Source organism: Somniosus microcephalus, chromosome 11, assembly GCF_052327205.1.
Source record: "Somniosus microcephalus isolate GS21.2 chromosome 11, FLI_Smic_1.0, whole genome shotgun sequence".
Lineage (NCBI taxonomy): Eukaryota > Metazoa > Chordata > Chondrichthyes > Squaliformes > Somniosidae > Somniosus > Somniosus microcephalus.
The window spans coordinates 7,786,017-7,803,193 of record NC_140997.1 but is presented as its reverse complement, the minus strand read 5'-3'; positions in this window follow the sequence as shown (position 1 = coordinate 7,803,193).

Here is a 17,177-nt window from a genome sequence, read left to right as displayed (position 1 = left end):
AGCTCCCCGGGTCAGTGAGGGACCAGCTCTCCAGGTCAGTGAGAGACCAGCTCCCCGGGTCAGTGAGACCAGCTCCCCGGGTCAGTGAGAGACCAGCTCCCCGGGTCAGTGAGCCCAGCTGCCCGGGTCAGTGAGACCCGCTCCCCGGGTCAGTGAGACCAGCTCCCCGGGTCAGTGAGAGACCAGCTCCCCGGGTCAGTGAGAGACCAGCTCCCTGGGTCAGTGAGGGACCAGCTCTCCGGGTCAGTGAGAGACCAGCTCCCCGGGTCACTGAGACCAGCTCCCCGGGTCAGTGAGAGACCAGCTCCCCGGGTCAGTGAGACCAGCTCCCCGGGTCAGTGAGACCAGCTCCCCGGGTCAGTGAGACCCGATCCCCGGGTCAGTGAGACCAGCTCCCCGGGTCAGTGAGAGACCAGCTCCCCGGGTCAGTGAGAGACCAGCTCCCTGGGTAAGTGAGACCAGCTCCCCGGGTCAGTGAGACAAGCTCCCCGGGTCAGTGAGACCCGCTCCCCGGGTCAGAGAGACCAGCTCCCCGGGTCAGTGAGAGACCCGCTCCCCGGGTCAGTGAGACCAGCTCCCCGGGTCAGTGAGACCAGCTCCCCGGGTCAGTGAGAGACCAGCTCCCCGGGTCAGTGAGACCAGCTCCCCGGGTCAGTGAGACCAGCTCCCCGGGTCAGTGAGACCAGCTCCCCGGGTCAGTGAGAGACCAGCTCCCCGGGTCAGTGAGACCCGCTCCCCGGGTCAGTGAGAGACCAGCTCACCGGGTCAGTGAGAGACCAGCTCCCCGGGTCAGTGAGACCAGCTCCCCGGGTCAGTGAGAGACCAGCTCCCCGGGTCAGTGAGACCCGCTCCCCGGGCCAGTGAGAGACCAGCTCCCGGGTCGGTGAGAGACCAGCTCCCCGGGTCAGTGAGACCAGCTCCCCGGGTCAGTGAGACCAGCTCCCCGGGTCAGTGAGACCCGCTCCCCGGGTCAGTGAGAGACCAGCTCCCCGGGTCAGTGAGACCCGCTCCCCGGGTCAGTGAGAGACCAGCTCCCCGGGTCAGTGAGAGACCAGCTCCCCGGGTCGGTGAGAGACCAGCTCCCCGGGTCGGTGAGAGACCAGCTCCCGGGTCGGTGAGAGACCAGCTCCCGGGTCGGTGAGAGACCAGCTCCCCGGGTCAGTGAGACCAGCTCCCCGGGTCAGTGAGACCAGCTCCCCGGGTCAGTGAGACCAGCTCCCCGGGTCAGTGAGACCAGCTCCCCGGGTCAGTGAGACCCACCCCCCGGGTCAGTGAGAGACCAGCTCCCCGGGTCAGTGAGACCCGCTCCCCGGGTCAGTAAGAGACCAGCTCCCCGGGTCAGTAAGAGACCAGCTCCCCGGGTCAGTGAGAGACCAGCTCCCCGGGTCAGGGAGAGACCAGCTCCCCGGGTCAGTGAGACCAGCTCCCCGGGTCAGTGAGACCAGCTCCCCGGGTCAGTGAGACCCGCTCCCCGGGTCAGTGAGAGACCAGCTCCCCGGGTCAGTGAGAGACCAGCTCCCCGGGTCAGTGAGACCAGCTCCCAGGGTCAGTGAGAGACCAGCTCCCCGGGTCAGTGAGAGACCAGCTCCCCGGGTCAGTGAGACCAGCTCCCTGGGTCAGTGAGAGACCAGCTCCCCGGGTCAGTGAGACCAGCTCCCCGGGTCAGTGAGACCAGCTCCCCGGGTCAGTGAGAGACCAGCTCCCCTGGGTCAGTGAGAGACCAGCTCCCCGGGTCAGTGAGACCAGCTCCCCGGGTCAGTGAGAGACCAGCTCCCCGGGTCAGTGAGACCAGCTCCCCGGGTCAGTGAGACCAGCTCCCCGGGTCAGTGAGAGACCAGCTCCCCGGGTCAGTGAGAGACCAGCTCCCCGGGTCAGTGAGAGACCAGCTCCCCGGGTCAGTGAGAGACCAGCTCCCCGGGTCAGTGAGACCAGCTCCCCGGGTCAGTGAGAGACCAGCTCCCCGGGTCAGTGAGAGACCAGCTCCCCGGGTCAGTGAGAGACCAGCTCCCCGGGTCAGTGAGAGACCAGCTCCCCAGGTCAGTGAGAGCAGCTCCCCGGGTCAGTGAGAGACAAGCTCCCCGGGTCAGTGAGAGACCAGCTCCCCGGGTAAGTGAGACCAGCTCCCCGGGTCAGTGACAGACCAGCTCCCCGGGTCAGTGAGAGACCAGCTCCCTGGGTCAGTGAGAACCGCTCCCCGGGTCAGTGAGAGACCAGCTCCCCGGGTCAGTGAGAGGCCAGCTCCCCGGGTCAGTGAGAGACCAGCTCCCCGGGTCAGTGGGAGACCAGCTCCCCGGGTCAGTGAGAGACCAGCTCCCCGGGTCAGTGAGAGACCAGCTCCCCGGATCAGTGAGACCAGCTCCCCGGGTCAGTGAGACCAGCTCCCCGGGTCAGTGAGACCAGCTCCCCGGGTCAGTGAGACCAGCTCCCTGGGTCAGTGAGAGACCAGCTCCCCGGGTCAGTGAGACCAGCTCCCCGGGTCAGTGAGACCAGCTCCCCGGGTCAGTGAGACCAGCTCCCCGGGTCAGTGAGACCAGCTCCCCGGGTCAGTGAGACCAGCTCCCCGGGTCAGTGAGAGACCAGCTGCCCGGGTCAGTGAGAGACCAGCTCCCCGGGTCAATGAGAGACGAGCTCCCCGGGTCAGTGAGACCAGCTCCCCGGGTCAGTGAGACCAGCTCCCCGGGTCAGTGAGAGACCAGCTCCCCGGGTCAGTGAGACCAGCTCCCCGGGTCAGTGAGACCAGCTCCCCGGGTCAGTGAGAGACCAGCTCCCCGGGTCAGTGAGAGACCAGCTCCCCGGGTCAGTGAGAGACCAGCTCCCCGGGTCAGTGAGAGACCAGCTCCCCGGGTCAGTGAGAGACCAGCTCCCCGGGTCCGTGAGAGACCAGCTCCCCGGGTCAGTGAGACCAGCTCCTCGGGTCAGTGAGAGACCAGCTTCCCGGGTCAGTGAGACCAGCTCCCCGGGTCAGTGAGAGACCAGCTCCCCGGGTCAGTAAGACCAGCTCCCCGGGTCAGTGAGAGACCAGCTCCCCGGGTCAGTGAGACCAGCTCCCCGGGTCAGTGAGACCAGCTCCCCGGGTCAGTGAGAGACCAGCTCCCCGGGTCAGTGAGAGACCAGCTCCCCGGGTCAGTGAGGGACCAGCTCTCCGGGTCAGTGAGAGACCAGCTCCCCGGGTCAGTGAGACCAGCTCCCCGGGTCAGTGAGAGACCAGCTCCCCGGGTCAGTGAGACCAGCTCCCCGGGTCAGTGAGAGACCAGCTCCCCGGGTCAGTGAGACCAGCTCCCCGGGTCAGTGAGAGACCAGCTCCCCGGGTCAGTAAGAGACCAGCTCCCCGGGTCAGTAAGAGACCAGCTCCCCGGGTCAGTGAGAGACCAGCTCCCCGGGTCAGTGAGATACCAGCTCCCCGGGTCAGTGAGACCAGCTCCCCGGGTCAGTGAGGCCAGCTCCCCGGGTCAGTGAGAGACCAGCTCCCTGGGTCAGTGAGAGACCAGCTCCCTGGGTCAGTGAGGGACCAGCTCTCCGGGTCAGTGAGAGACCAGCTCCCCGGGTCACTGAGACCAGCTCCCCGGGTCAGTGAGAGACCAGCTCCCCGGGTCAGTGAGACCAGCTCCCCGGGTCAGTGAGACCAGCTCCCCGGGTCAGTGAGACCCGATCCCCGTGTCAGTGAGACCAGCTCCCCGGGTCAGTGAGAGACCAGCTCCCCGGGTCAGTGAGAGACCAGCTCCCTGGGTAAGTGAGACCAGCTCCCCGGGTCAGTGAGACAAGCTCCCCGGGTCAGTGAGACCCGCTCCCCGGGTCAGAGAGACCAGCTCCCCGGGTCAGTGAGAGACCCGCTCCCCGGGTCAGTGAGACCAGCTCCCCGGGTCAGTGAGACCAGCTCCCCGGGTCAGTGAGAGACCAGCTCCTCGGGTCAGTGAGACCAGCTCCCCGGGTCAGTGAGACCAGCTCCCCGGGTCAGTGAGACCAGCTCCCCGGGTCAGTGAGAGACCAGCTCCCCGGGTCAGTGAGACCCGCTCCCCGGGTCAGTGAGAGACCAGCTCACCGGGTCAGTGAGAGACCAGCTCCCCGGGTCAGTGAGACCAGCTCCCCGGGTCAGTGAGAGACCAGCTCCCCGGGTCAGTGAGACCCGCTCCCCAGGCCAGTGAGAGACCAGCTCCCCGGGTCAGTGAGACCAGCTCCCCGGGTCAGTGAGAGACCAGCTCCCCGGGTCAGTGAGAGACCAGCTCCCCGGGTCAGTGAGAGACCAGCTCCCCGGGTCAGAGAGAGACCAGCTCCCCGGGTCAGTGAGAGACCAGCTCCCCGGGTCAGTGAGACCCGCTCCCCGGGTCAGTGAGAGACCAGCTCCCCGGGTCAGTGATACCCGCTCCCCGGGTCAGTGAGAGACCAGCTCCCCGGGTCAGTGAGAGACCAGCTCCCCGGGTAAGTGAGAGACCAGCTCCCCGGGTCAGTGAGACCAGCTCCCAGGGTCAGTGAGAGACCAGCTCCCCGGGTCAGTGAGACCAGCTCCCCGGGTCAGTGAGACCCGCTCCCCGGGTCAGTGAGAGACCAGTTCCCGGGTCAGTGAGACCAGCTCCCCGGGTCAGTGAGAGACCAGCTCCCCGGGTCAGTGAGACCAGCTCCCCGGGTCAGTGAGAGACCAGCTCCCCGGGTCAGTAAGAGACCAGCTCCCCGGGTCAGTGAAAGACCAGCTCCCCGGGTCAGTGAGAGACCAGCTCCCCGGGTCAGTGAGACCAGCTCCCCGGGTCAGAGAGAGACCAGCTCCCCGGGTCAGTGAGACCAGCTCCCCGGGTCAGTGAGAGACCAGCTCCCCGGGTCAGTGAGAGACCAGCTCCCCGGGTCAGTGAGAGACCAGCTCCCCGGGTCAGTGAGAGACCAGCTCCCCGGGTCAGTGCGACCAGCTCCCCGGGTCAGTGAGAGACCAGCTCCCCGGGTCAGTAAGAGACCAGCTCCCGGGTCAGTAAGAGACCAGCTCCCGGGTCAGTGAGAGACCAGCTCCCCGGGTCAGTGAGAGACCAGCTCCCCGGGTCAGTGAGACCAGCTCCCCGGGTCAGTGAGAGACCAGCTCCCCGGGTCAGTGAGAGACCAGCTCCCCGGGTCAGTGAGAGACCAGCTCCCCGGGTCAGTGAGAGACCAGCTCCCCGGGTCAGTGAGAGACCAGCTCCCCGGGTAAGTGAGAGACCAGCTGCCCGGGTCAGTGAGACCAGCTGCCCGGGTCAGTGAGAGACCAGCTCCCCGGGTCAGTGAGACCAGCTCCCCGGGTCAGTGAGACCAGCTCCCCGGGTCAGTGAGACCCGCTCCCCGGGTCAGTGAGAGACCAGTTCCCGGGTCAGTGAGACCAGCTCCCCGGGTCAGTGAGAGACCAGCTCCCCGGGTCAGTGAGACCAGCTCCCCGGGTCAGTGAGAGACCAGCTCCCCGGGTCAGTAAGAGACCAGCCCCCCGGGTCAGTGAGAGACCAGCTCCCCGGGTCAGTGAGAGACCAGCTCCCCGGGTCAGTGAGACCAGCTCCCCGGGTCAGAGACAGACCAGCTCCCCGGGTCAGTGAGACCAGCTCCCCGGGTCAGTGAGAGACCAGCTCCCCGGGTCAGTGAGACCAGCTCCCCGGGTCAGTGAGACCAGCTCCTCGGGTCAGTGAGAGACCAGCTCCCCGGGTCAGTGAGACCAGCTCCCCGGGTCAGTGAGAGACCAGCTCCCCGGGTCAGTGAGACCAGCTCCCCGGGTCAGTGAGAGACCAGCTCCCCGGGTCAGTAAGACCAGCTCCCCGGGTCAGTGAGACCAGCTCCCCGGGTCAGTGAGAGACCAGCTCCCCGGGTCAGTGAGAGACCAGCTCCCCGGGTCAGTGAGACCAGCTCCTCGGGTCAGTGAGAGACCAGCTCCCCGGGTCAGTGAGAGACCAGCTCCCCGGGTCAGTGAGAGACCAGCTCCCCGGGTCAGTGAGAGACCAGCTCCCCGGGTCAGTGAGAGACCAGCTCCCCGGGTCAGTGACAGACCAGCTCCCCGGGTCAGTGAGAGACCAGCTCCCCGGGTCAGTGAGAGACCAGCTCCCCGGGTCAGAGAGAGACCAGCTCCCCGGGTCAGTGAGACCAGCTCCCCGGGTCAGTGAGAGACCAGCTCCCCGGGTCAGTGAGGGACCAGCTCTCCGGGTCAGTGAGAGACCAGCTCCCCGGGTCAGTGAGACCAGCTCCCCGGGTCAGTGAGAGACCAGCTCCCCGGGTCAGTGAGCCCAGCTGCCCGGGTCAGTGAGACCCGCTCCCCGGGTCAGAGAGACCAGCTCCCCGGGTCAGTGAGAGACCAGCTCCCCGGGTCAGTGAGAGACCAGCTCCCTGGGTCAGTGGGGGACCAGCTCTCCGGGTCAGTGAGAGACCAGCTCCCCGGGTCACTGAGACCAGCTCCCCGGGTCAGTGAGAGACCAGCTCCCCGGGTCAGTGAGACCAGCTCCCCGGGTCAGTGAGACCAGCTCCCCGGGTCAGTGAGACCCGATCCCCGGGTCAGTGAGACCAGCTCCCCGGGTCAGTGAGAGACCAGCTCCCCGGGTCAGTGAGAGACCAGCTCCCTGGGTAAGTGAGACCAGCTCCCCGGGTCAGTGAGACAAGCTCCCCGGGTCAGTGAGACCCGCTCCCCGGGTCAGAGAGACCAGCTCCCCGGGTCAGTGAGAGACCCGCTCCCCGGGTCAGTGAGACCAGCTCCCCGGGTCAGTGAGACCAGCTCCCCGGGTCAGTGAGAGACCAGCTCCCCGGGTCAGTGAGACCAGCTCCCCGGGTCAGTGAGACCAGCTCCCCGGGTCAGTGAGACCAGCTCCCCGGGTCAGTGAGAGACCAGCTCCCCGGGTCAGTGAGACCCGCTCCCCGGGTCAGTGAGAGACCAGCTCACCGGGTCAGTGAGAGACCAGCTCCCCGGGTCAGTGAGACCAGCTCCCCGGGTCAGTGAGAGACCAGCTCCCCGGGTCAGTGAGACCCGCTCCCCGGGCCAGTGAGAGACCAGCTCCCCGGGTCAGTGAGACCAGCTCCCCGGGTCAGTGAGACCAGCTCCCCGGGTCAGTGAGAGACCAGCTCCCCGGGTCAGTGAGAGACCAGCTCCCCGGGTCAGTGAGAGACCAGCTCCCCGGGTCAGTGAGAGACCAGCTCCCCGGGTCAGAGAGAGACCAGCTCCCCGGGTCAGTGAGAGACCAGCTCCCCGGGTCAGTGAGACCAGCTCCCCGGGTCAGTGAGACCAGCTCCCCGGGTCAGAGACAGACCAGCTCCCCGGGTCAGTGAGACCAGCTCCCCGGGTCAGAGACAGACCAGCTCCCCGGGTCAGTGAGACCAGCTCCCCGGGTCAGTGAGAGACCAGCTCCCCGGGTCAGTGAGACCAGCTCCCCGGGTCAGTGAGACCAGCTCCTCGGGTCAGTGAGAGACCAGCTCCCCGGGTCAGTGAGACCAGCTCCCCGGGTCAGTGAGAGACCAGCTCCCCGGGTCAGTGAGACCAGCTCCCCGGGTCAGTGAGAGACCAGCTCCCCGGGTCAGTAAGACCAGCTCCCCGGGTCAGTGAGACCAGCTCCCCGGGTCAGTGAGAGACCAGCTCCCCGGGTCAGTGAGAGACCAGCTCCCCGGGTCAGTGAGACCAGCTCCTCGGGTCAGTGAGAGACCAGCTCCCCGGGTCAGTGAGAGACCAGCTCCCCGGGTCAGTGAGAGACCAGCTCCCCGGGTCAGTGAGAGACCAGCTCCCCGAGTCAGTGAGAGACCAGCTCCCCGGGTCAGTGAGAGACCAGCTCCCCGGGTCAGAGAGAGACCAGCTCCCCGGGTCAGTGAGACCAGCTCCCCGGGTCAGTGAGAGACCAGCTCCCCGGGTCAGTGAGGGACCAGCTCTCCGGGTCAGTGAGAGACCAGCTCCCCGGGTCAGTGAGACCAGCTCCCCGGGTCAGTGAGACCAGCTCCCCGGGTCAGTGAGAGACCAGCTCCCCGGGTCAGTGAGCCCAGCTGCCCGGGTCAGTGAGACCCGCTCCCCGGGTCAGTGAGACCAGCTCCCCGGGTCAGTGAGAGACCAGCTCCCCGGGTCAGTGAGAGACCAGCTCCCTGGGTCAGTGAGGGACCAGCTCTCCGGGTCAGTGAGAGACCAGCTCCCCGGGTCACTGAGACCAGCTCCCCGGGTCAGTGAGAGACCAGCTCCCCGGGTCAGTGAGACCAGCTCCCCGGGTCAGTGAGACCAGCTCCCCGGGTCAGTGAGACCAGCTCCCCGGGTCAGTGAGACCCGATCCCCGGGTCAGTGAGACCAGCTCCCCGGGTCAGTGAGAGACCAGCTCCCCGGGTCAGTGAGAGACCAGCTCCCTGGGTAAGTGAGACCAGCTCCCCGGGTCAGTGAGACCAGCTCCCCGGGTCAGTGAGACAAGCTCCCCGGGTCAGTGAGACCCGCTCCCCGGGTCAGAGAGACCAGCTCCCCGGGTCAGTGAGAGACCCGCTCCCCGGGTCAGTGAGACCAGCTCCCCGGGTCAGTGAGACCAGCTCCCCGGGTCAGTGAGAGACCAGCTCCCCGGGTCAGTGAGACCAGCTCCCCGGGTCAGTGAGACCAGCTCCCCGGGTCAGTGAGACCAGCTCCCCGGGTCAGTGAGAGACCAGCTCACCGGGTCAGTGAGAGACCAGCTCCCCGGGTCAGTGAGACCAGCTCCCCGGGTCAGTGAGAGACCAGCTCCCCGGGTCAGTGAGAGACCAGCTCCCCGGGTCAGTGAGACCAGCTCCCCGGGTCAGTGAGACCAGCTCCCCGGGTCAGTGAGACCAGCTCCCCGGGTCAGTGAGAGACCAGCTCCCCGGGTCAGTGAGAGACCAGCTCCCCGGGTCAGTGAGGGACCAGCTCTCCGGGTCAGTGAGAGACCAGCTCCCCGGGTCAGTGAGACCAGCTCCCCGGGTCAGTGAGACCAGCTCCCCGGGTCAGTGAGAGACCAGCTCCCCGGGTCAGTGAGACCAGCTCCCCGGGTCAGTGAGACCAGCTCCCCGGGTCAGTGAGAGACCAGCTCCCCGGGTCAGTAAGAGACCAGCTCCCCGGGTCAGTGAGAGACCAGCTCCCCGGGTCAGTGAGACCAGCTCCCCGGGTCAGTGAGAGACCAGCTCCCCGGGTCAGTGAGACCCGCTCCCCGGGCCAGTGAGAGACCAGCTCCCCGGGTCAGTGAGACCAGCTCCCCGGGTCAGTGAGAGACCAGCTCCCCGGGTCAGTGAGAGACCAGCTCCCCGGGTCAGTGAGAGACCAGCTCCCCGGGTCAGTGAGAGACCAGCTCTCCGGGTCAGAGAGAGACCAGCTCCCCGGGTCAGTGAGAGACCAGCTCCCCGTGTCAGTGAGAGACCAGCTCCCCGTGTCAGTGAGAGACCAGCTCCCCGGGTCAGTGAGAGACCAGCTCCCCGGGTCAGTGAGAGACCAGCTCCCCGGGTCAGTGAGAGACCAGCTCCCCGGGTCAGTGAGACCAGCTCCCCGGGTCAGAGAGAGACCAGCTCCCCGGGTCAGTGAGACCAGCTCCCCGGGTCAGTGAGAGACCAGCTCCCCGGGTCAGTGAGAGACCAGCTCCCCGGGTCAGTGAGAGACCAGCTCCCGGGTCAGTGAGAGACCAGCTCCCCGGGTCAGTGAGAGACCAGCTCCCCGGGTCAGTGAGACCAGCTCCCCGGGTCAGTGAGAGACCAGCTCCCCGGGTCAGTGAGACCAGCTCCCCGGGTCAGTGAGAGACCAGCTCCCCGGGTCAGTAAGAGACCAGCTCCCCGGGTCAGTGAGAGACCAGCTCCCCGGGTCAGTGAGAGACCAGCTCCCCGGGTCAGTGAGAGACCAGCTCCCCGGGTCAGTGAGACCAGCTCCCCGGGTCAGTGAGACCAGCTCCCCGGGTCAGTGAGACCAGCTCCCCGGGTCAGTGAGAGACCAGCTCCCCGGGTCAGTGAGAGACCAGCTCCCCGGGTCAGTGAGAGACCAGCTCCCCGGGTCAGTGAGAGACCAGCTCCCCGGGTCAGTGAGAGACCAGCTCCCCGGGTCAGTGAGAGACCAGCTCCCCGGGTCAGAGAGAGACCAGCTCCCCGGGTCAGTGAGACCAGCTCCCCGGGTCAGTGAGAGACCAGCTCCCCGGGTCAGTGAGGGACCAGCTCTCCGGGTCAGTGAGAGACCAGCTCCCCGGGTCAGTGAGACCAGCTCCCCGGGTCAGTGAGACCAGCTCCCCGGGTCAGTGAGACCAGCTCCCCGGGTCAGTGAGGGACCAGCTCCCCGGGTCAGTGAGACCAGCTGCCCGGGTCAGTGAGACCAGCTCCCCGGGTCAGTGAGAGACCAGCTCCCCGGGTCAGTGAGAGACCAGCTCCCCGGGTAAGTGAGACCAGCTCCCCGGGTCAGTGAGACAAGCTCCCCGGGTCAGTGAGACCCGCTCCCCGGGTCAGAGAGACCAGCTCCCCGGGTCAGTGAGAGACCCGCTCCCCGGGTCAGTGAGACCAGCTCCCCGGGTCAGTGAGACCAGCTCCCCGGGTCAGTGAGAGACCAGCTCCCCGGGTCAGTGAGACCAGCTCCCCGGGTCAGTGAGACCAGCTCCCCGGGTCAGTGAGACCAGCTCCCCGGGTCAGTGAGAGACCAGCTCCCCGGGTCAGTGAGAGACCCGCTCCCCGGGTCAGTGAGAGACCAGCTCCCCGGGTCAGTGAGACCCGCTCCCCGGGTCAGTGAGAGACCAGCTCCCCGGGTCAGTGAGACCAGCTGCACGGGTCAGTGAGACCCGCTCCCCGGGTCAGTGAGACCAGCTCCCCGGGTCAGTGAGAGACCAGCTCCCCGGGTCAGTGAGAGACCAGCTCCCCGGGTCAGTGAGACCAGCTCCCCGGGTCAGTGAGACCAGCTCCCCGGGTCAGTGAGACCAGCTCCCCGGGTCAGTGAGAGACCAGCTCCCCGGGTCAGTGAGAGACCAGCTCCCCGGGTCAGTGAGAGACCAGCTCCCCGGGTCAGTGAGAGACCAGCTCCCCGGGTCAGTGAGAGACCAGCTCCCCGGGTCAGTGAGAGACCAGCTCCCCGGGTCAGTGAGAGACCAGCTCCCCGGGTCAGTGAGAGACCAGCTCCCCGGGTCAGAGAGAGACCAGCTCCCCGGGTCAGTGAGACCAGCTCCCCGAGTCAGTGAGACCCGCTCCCCGGGTCAGTGAGAGACCAGCTCACCGGGTCAGTGAGAGACCAGCTCCCCGGGTCAGTGAGACCAGCTCCCCGGGTCAGTGAGAGACCAGCTCCCCGGGTCAGTGAGACCCGCTCCCCGGGCCAGTGAGAGACCAGCTCCCCGGGTCAGTGAGACCAGCTCCCCGGGTCAGTGAGAGACCAGCTCCCCGGGTCAGTGAGAGACCAGCTCCCCGGGTCAGTGAGAGACCAGCTCCCCGGGTCAGTGAGAGACCAGCTCCCCGGGTCAGAGAGAGACCAGCTCCCCGGGTCAGTGAGAGACCAGCTCCCCGGGTCAGTGAGACCAGCTCCCCGGGTCAGTGAGACCAGCTCCCCGGGTCAGAGACAGACCAGCTCCCCGGGTCAGTGAGACCAGCTCCCCGGGTCAGAGACAGACCAGCTCCCCGGGTCAGTGAGACCAGCTCCCCGGGTCAGTGAGAGACCAGCTCCCCGGGTCAGTGAGACCAGCTCCCCGGGTCAGTGAGACCAGCTCCTCGGGTCAGTGAGAGACCAGCTCCCCGGGTCAGTGAGACCAGCTCTCCGGGTCAGTGAGAGACCAGCTCCCCGGGTCAGTGAGACCAGCTCCCCGGGTCAGTGAGAGACCAGCTCCCCGGGTCAGTGAGACCCGCTCCCCGGGTCAGTGAGAGACCAGCTCACCGGGTCAGTGAGAGACCAGCTCCCCGGGTCAGTGAGACCAGCTCCCCGGGTCAGTGAGAGACCAGCTCCCCGGGTCAGTGAGAGACCAGCTCCCCGGGTCAGTGAGACCAGCTCCCCGGGTCAGTGAGACCAGCTCCCCGGGTCAGTGAGACCAGCTCCCCGGGTCAGTGAGAGACCAGCTCCCCGGGTCAGTGAGAGACCAGCTCCCCGGGTCAGTGAGGGACCAGCTCTCCGGGTCAGTGAGAGACCAGCTCCCCGGGTCAGTGAGACCAGCTCCCCGGGTCAGTGAGACCAGCTCCCCGGGTCAGTGAGAGACCAGCTCCCCGGGTCAGTGAGACCAGCTCCCCGGGTCAGTGAGACCAGCTCCCCGGGTCAGTGAGAGACCAGCTCCCCGGGTCAGTAAGAGACCAGCTCCCCGGGTCAGTGAGAGACCAGCTCCCCGGGTCAGTGAGACCAGCTCCCCGGGTCAGTGAGAGACCAGCTCCCCGGGTCAGTGAGACCCGCTCCCCGGGCCAGTGAGAGACCAGCTCCCCGGGTCAGTGAGACCAGCTCCCCGGGTCAGTGAGAGACCAGCTCCCCGGGTCAGTGAGAGACCAGCTCCCCGGGTCAGTGAGAGACCAGCTCCCCGGGTCAGTGAGAGACCAGCTCTCCGGGTCAGAGAGAGACCAGCTCCCCGGGTCAGTGAGAGACCAGCTCCCCGTGTCAGTGAGAGACCAGCTCCCCGTGTCAGTGAGAGACCAGCTCCCCGGGTCAGTGAGAGACCAGCTCCCCGGGTCAGTGAGAGACCAGCTCCCCGGGTCAGTGAGAGACCAGCTCCCCGGGTCAGTGAGACCAGCTCCCCGGGTCAGAGAGAGACCAGCTCCCCGGGTCAGTGAGACCAGCTCCCCGGGTCAGTGAGAGACCAGCTCCCCGGGTCAGTGAGAGACCAGCTCCCCGGGTCAGTGAGAGACCAGCTCCCCGGGTCAGTGAGAGACCAGCTCCCCGGGTCAGTGAGAGACCAGCTCCCCGGGTCAGTGAGACCAGCTCCCCGGGTCAGTGAGAGACCAGCTCCCCGGGTCAGTGAGACCAGCTCCCCGGGTCAGTGAGAGACCAGCTCCCCGGGTCAGTAAGAGACCAGCTCCCCGGGTCAGTGAGAGACCAGCTCCCCGGGTCAGTGAGAGACCAGCTCCCCGGGTCAGTGAGAGACCAGCTCCCCGGGTCAGTGAGACCAGCTCCCCGGGTCAGTGAGACCAGCTCCCCGGGTCAGTGAGACCAGCTCCCCGGGTCAGTGAGAGACCAGCTCCCCGGGTCAGTGAGAGACCAGCTCCCCGGGTCAGTGAGAGACCAGCTCCCCGGGTCAGTGAGAGACCAGCTCCCCGGGTCAGTGAGAGACCAGCTCCCCGGGTCAGTGAGAGACCAGCTCCCCGGGTCAGTGAGAGACCAGCTCCCCGGGTCAGAGAGAGACCAGCTCCCCGGGTCAGTGAGACCAGCTCCCCGGGTCAGTGAGAGACCAGCTCCCCGGGTCAGTGAGGGACCAGCTCTCCGGGTCAGTGAGAGACCAGCTCCCCGGGTCAGTGAGACCAGCTCCCCGGGTCAGTGAGACCAGCTCCCCGGGTCAGTGAGACCAGCTCCCCGGGTCAGTGAGGGACCAGCTCCCCGGGTCAGTGAGACCAGCTGCCCGGGTCAGTGAGACCAGCTCCCCGGGTCAGTGAGAGACCAGCTCCCCGGGTCAGTGAGAGACCAGCTCCCCGGGTAAGTGAGACCAGCTCCCCGGGTCAGTGAGACAAGCTCCCCGGGTCAGTGAGACCCGCTCCCCGGGTCAGAGAGACCAGCTCCCCGGGTCAGTGAGAGACCCGCTCCCCGGGTCAGTGAGACCAGCTCCCCGGGTCAGTGAGACCAGCTCCCCGGGTCAGTGAGAGACCAGCTCCCCGGGTCAGTGAGACCAGCTCCCCGGGTCAGTGAGACCAGCTCCCCGGGTCAGTGAGACCAGCTCCCCGGGTCAGTGAGAGACCAGCTCCCCGGGTCAGTGAGAGACCCGCTCCCCGGGTCAGTGAGAGACCAGCTCCCCGGGTCAGTGAGACCCGCTCCCCGGGTCAGTGAGAGACCAGCTCCCCGGGTCAGTGAGACCAGCTGCACGGGTCAGTGAGACCCGCTCCCCGGGTCAGTGAGACCAGCTCCCCGGGTCAGTGAGAGACCAGCTCCCCGGGTCAGTGAGAGACCAGCTCCCCGGGTCAGTGAGACCAGCTCCCCGGGTCAGTGAGACCAGCTCCCCGGGTCAGTGAGACCAGCTCCCCGGGTCAGTGAGAGACCAGCTCCCCGGGTCAGTGAGAGACCAGCTCCCCGGGTCAGTGAGAGACCAGCTCCCCGGGTCAGTGAGAGACCAGCTCCCCGGGTCAGTGAGAGACCAGCTCCCCGGGTCAGTGAGAGACCAGCTCCCCGGGTCAGTGAGAGACCAGCTCCCCGGGTCAGTGAGAGACCAGCTCCCCGGGTCAGAGAGAGACCAGCTCCCCGGGTCAGTGAGACCAGCTCCCCGAGTCAGTGAGACCCGCTCCCCGGGTCAGTGAGAGACCAGCTCACCGGGTCAGTGAGAGACCAGCTCCCCGGGTCAGTGAGACCAGCTCCCCGGGTCAGTGAGAGACCAGCTCCCCGGGTCAGTGAGACCCGCTCCCCGGGCCAGTGAGAGACCAGCTCCCCGGGTCAGTGAGACCAGCTCCCCGGGTCAGTGAGAGACCAGCTCCCCGGGTCAGTGAGAGACCAGCTCCCCGGGTCAGTGAGAGACCAGCTCCCCGGGTCAGTGAGAGACCAGCTCCCCGGGTCAGAGAGAGACCAGCTCCCCGGGTCAGTGAGAGACCAGCTCCCCGGGTCAGTGAGACCAGCTCCCCGGGTCAGTGAGACCAGCTCCCCGGGTCAGAGACAGACCAGCTCCCCGGGTCAGTGAGACCAGCTCCCCGGGTCAGAGACAGACCAGCTCCCCGGGTCAGTGAGACCAGCTCCCCGGGTCAGTGAGAGACCAGCTCCCCGGGTCAGTGAGACCAGCTCCCCGGGTCAGTGAGACCAGCTCCTCGGGTCAGTGAGAGACCAGCTCCCCGGGTCAGTGAGACCAGCTCTCCGGGTCAGTGAGAGACCAGCTCCCCGGGTCAGTGAGACCAGCTCCCCGGGTCAGTGAGACCAGCTCCCCGGGTCAGTGAGACCAGCTCCCCGGGTCAGTGAGGGACCAGCTCCCCGGGTCAGTGAGACCAGCTGCCCGGGTCAGTGAGACCAGCTCCCCGGGTCAGTGAGAGACCAGCTCCCCGAGTCAGTGAGAGACCAGCTCCCCGGGTCAGTGAGGGACCAGCTCTCCGGGTCAGTGAGAGACCAGCTCCCCGGGTCAGTGAGACCAGCTCCCCGGGTCAGTGAGACCAGCTCCCCGGGTCAGTGAGACCAGCTCCCCGGGTCAGTGAGAGACCAGCTCCCCGGGTCAGTGAGACCAGCTGCCCGGGTCAGTGAGACCCGCTCCCCGGGTCAGTGAGACCAGCTCCCCGGGTCAGTGAGAGACCAGCTCCCCGGGTCAGTGAGAGACCAGCTCCCCGGGTCAGTGAGGGACCAGCTCTCCGGGTCAGTGAGAGACCAGCTCCCCGGGTCAGTGAGACCAGCTCCCCGGGTCAGTGAGAGACCAGCTCCCCGGGTCAGTGAGACCAGCTCCCCGGGTCAGTGAGACCCGACCCCCGGGTCAGTGAGACCAGCTCCCCGGGTCAGTGAGAGACCAGCTCCCCGGGTCAGTGAGAGACCAGCTCCCTGGGTAAGTGAGACCAGCTCCCCGGGTCAGTGAGACAAGCTCCCCGGGTCAGTGAGACCAGCTTCCCGGGTCAGTGAGAGACCAGCTCCCCGGGTCAGTGAGACCAGCTCCCCGGGTCATTGAGAGACCAGCTCCCCGGGTCAGTGAGAGACCAGCTCCCCGGGTCAGTGAGAGACCAGCTCCCCGGGTCTGTGAGACCAGCTCCCCGGGTCAGTGAGAGACCAGCTCCCCGGGTCAGTGAGAGACCAGCTCCCCGGGTCAGTGAGACCAGCTCCCCGGGTGAGTGAGACCAGCTCCCGGGGTCAGTGAGAGACCAGCTCCCCGGGTCAGTGAGAGACCAGCTCCCCGGGTCAGTGAGAGACCAGCTCCCCGGGTCAGAGAGAGACCAGCTCCCCGGGTCAGTGAGACCAGCTCCCCGGGTCAGTGAGAGACCAGCTCCCCGGGTCAGTGAGAGACCAGCTCCCCGGGTCAGTGAGACCAGCTCCCCGGGTCAGTGAGACCAGCTCCCCGGGTCAGTGAGACCAGCTCCCCGGGTCAGTGAGAGACCAGCTCCCCGGGTCAGTGAGAGACCAGCTCCCCGGGTCAGTGAGACCAGCTCCCCGGGTCAGTGAGACCAGCTCCCCGGGTCAGTGAGAGACCAGCTCCCCGGGTCAGTGAGACCAGCTCCCCGGGTCAGAGAGAGACCAGCTCCCCGGGTCAGTGAGACCAGCTCCCCGGGTCAGTGAGAGACCAGCTCCCCGGGTCAGAGAGACCAGCTCCCCGGGTCAGTGAGACCAGCTCCCCGGGTCAGTGAGAGACCAGCTCCCCGGGTCAGTGAGAGACCAGCTCCCCGAGTCAGTGAGACCAGCTCCCCGGGTCAGTGAGACCAGCTCCCCGGGTCAGTGAGACCAGCTCCCCGGGTCAGTGAGAGACCAGCTCCCCGGGTCAGTGAGACCAGCTCCCCGGGTCAGTGAGAACCGCTCCCCGGGTCAGTGAGAGACCAGCTCCCCGGGTCAGTGAGACCAGCTCCCCGGGTCAGTGAGAGACCAGCTCCCCGGGTCAGTGAGACCCGCTCCCCAGGTCAGTGAGAGACCAGTTCCCCGGGTCAGTGAGACAAGCTCCCCGGGTCAGTGAGAGACCAGCTCCCCGGGTCAGTGAGAGCAAAGCTCCCCGGGTCAGTGAGAGACCAGCTCCCCGGGTCAGTGAGATCAGCTCCCCAGGTCAGTGAGAGACCCGCTCCCCGGGTCAGTGAGATCAGCTCCCCAGGTCAGTGAGAGACCCGCTCCCCGGGTCAGTGAGACCAGCTCCCCGGGTCAGTGAGTCCAGCTCCCCGGGTCAGTGAGACCAGCTCCCCGGGTCAGTGAGAGCCCAGCTCCCCGGGTCAGTGAGAGACCAGCTCCCCGGGTCAGTGAGAGACCAGCTCCCCGGGTCTGTGAGACCAGCTCCCCGGGTCAGTGAGAGACCAGCTCCCCGGGTCAGTGAGAGACCAGCTCCCCGGGTCAGTGAGACCAGCTCCCCGGGTCAGTGAGACCAGCTCCCCGGGTCAGTGAGACCAGCTCCCCGGGTCAGTGAGAGACCAGCTCCCCGGGTCAGTGAGAGACCAGCTCCCCGGGTCAGTGAGAGACCAGCTCCCCGGGTCAGAGAGAGACCAGCTCCCCGGGTCAGTGAGACCAG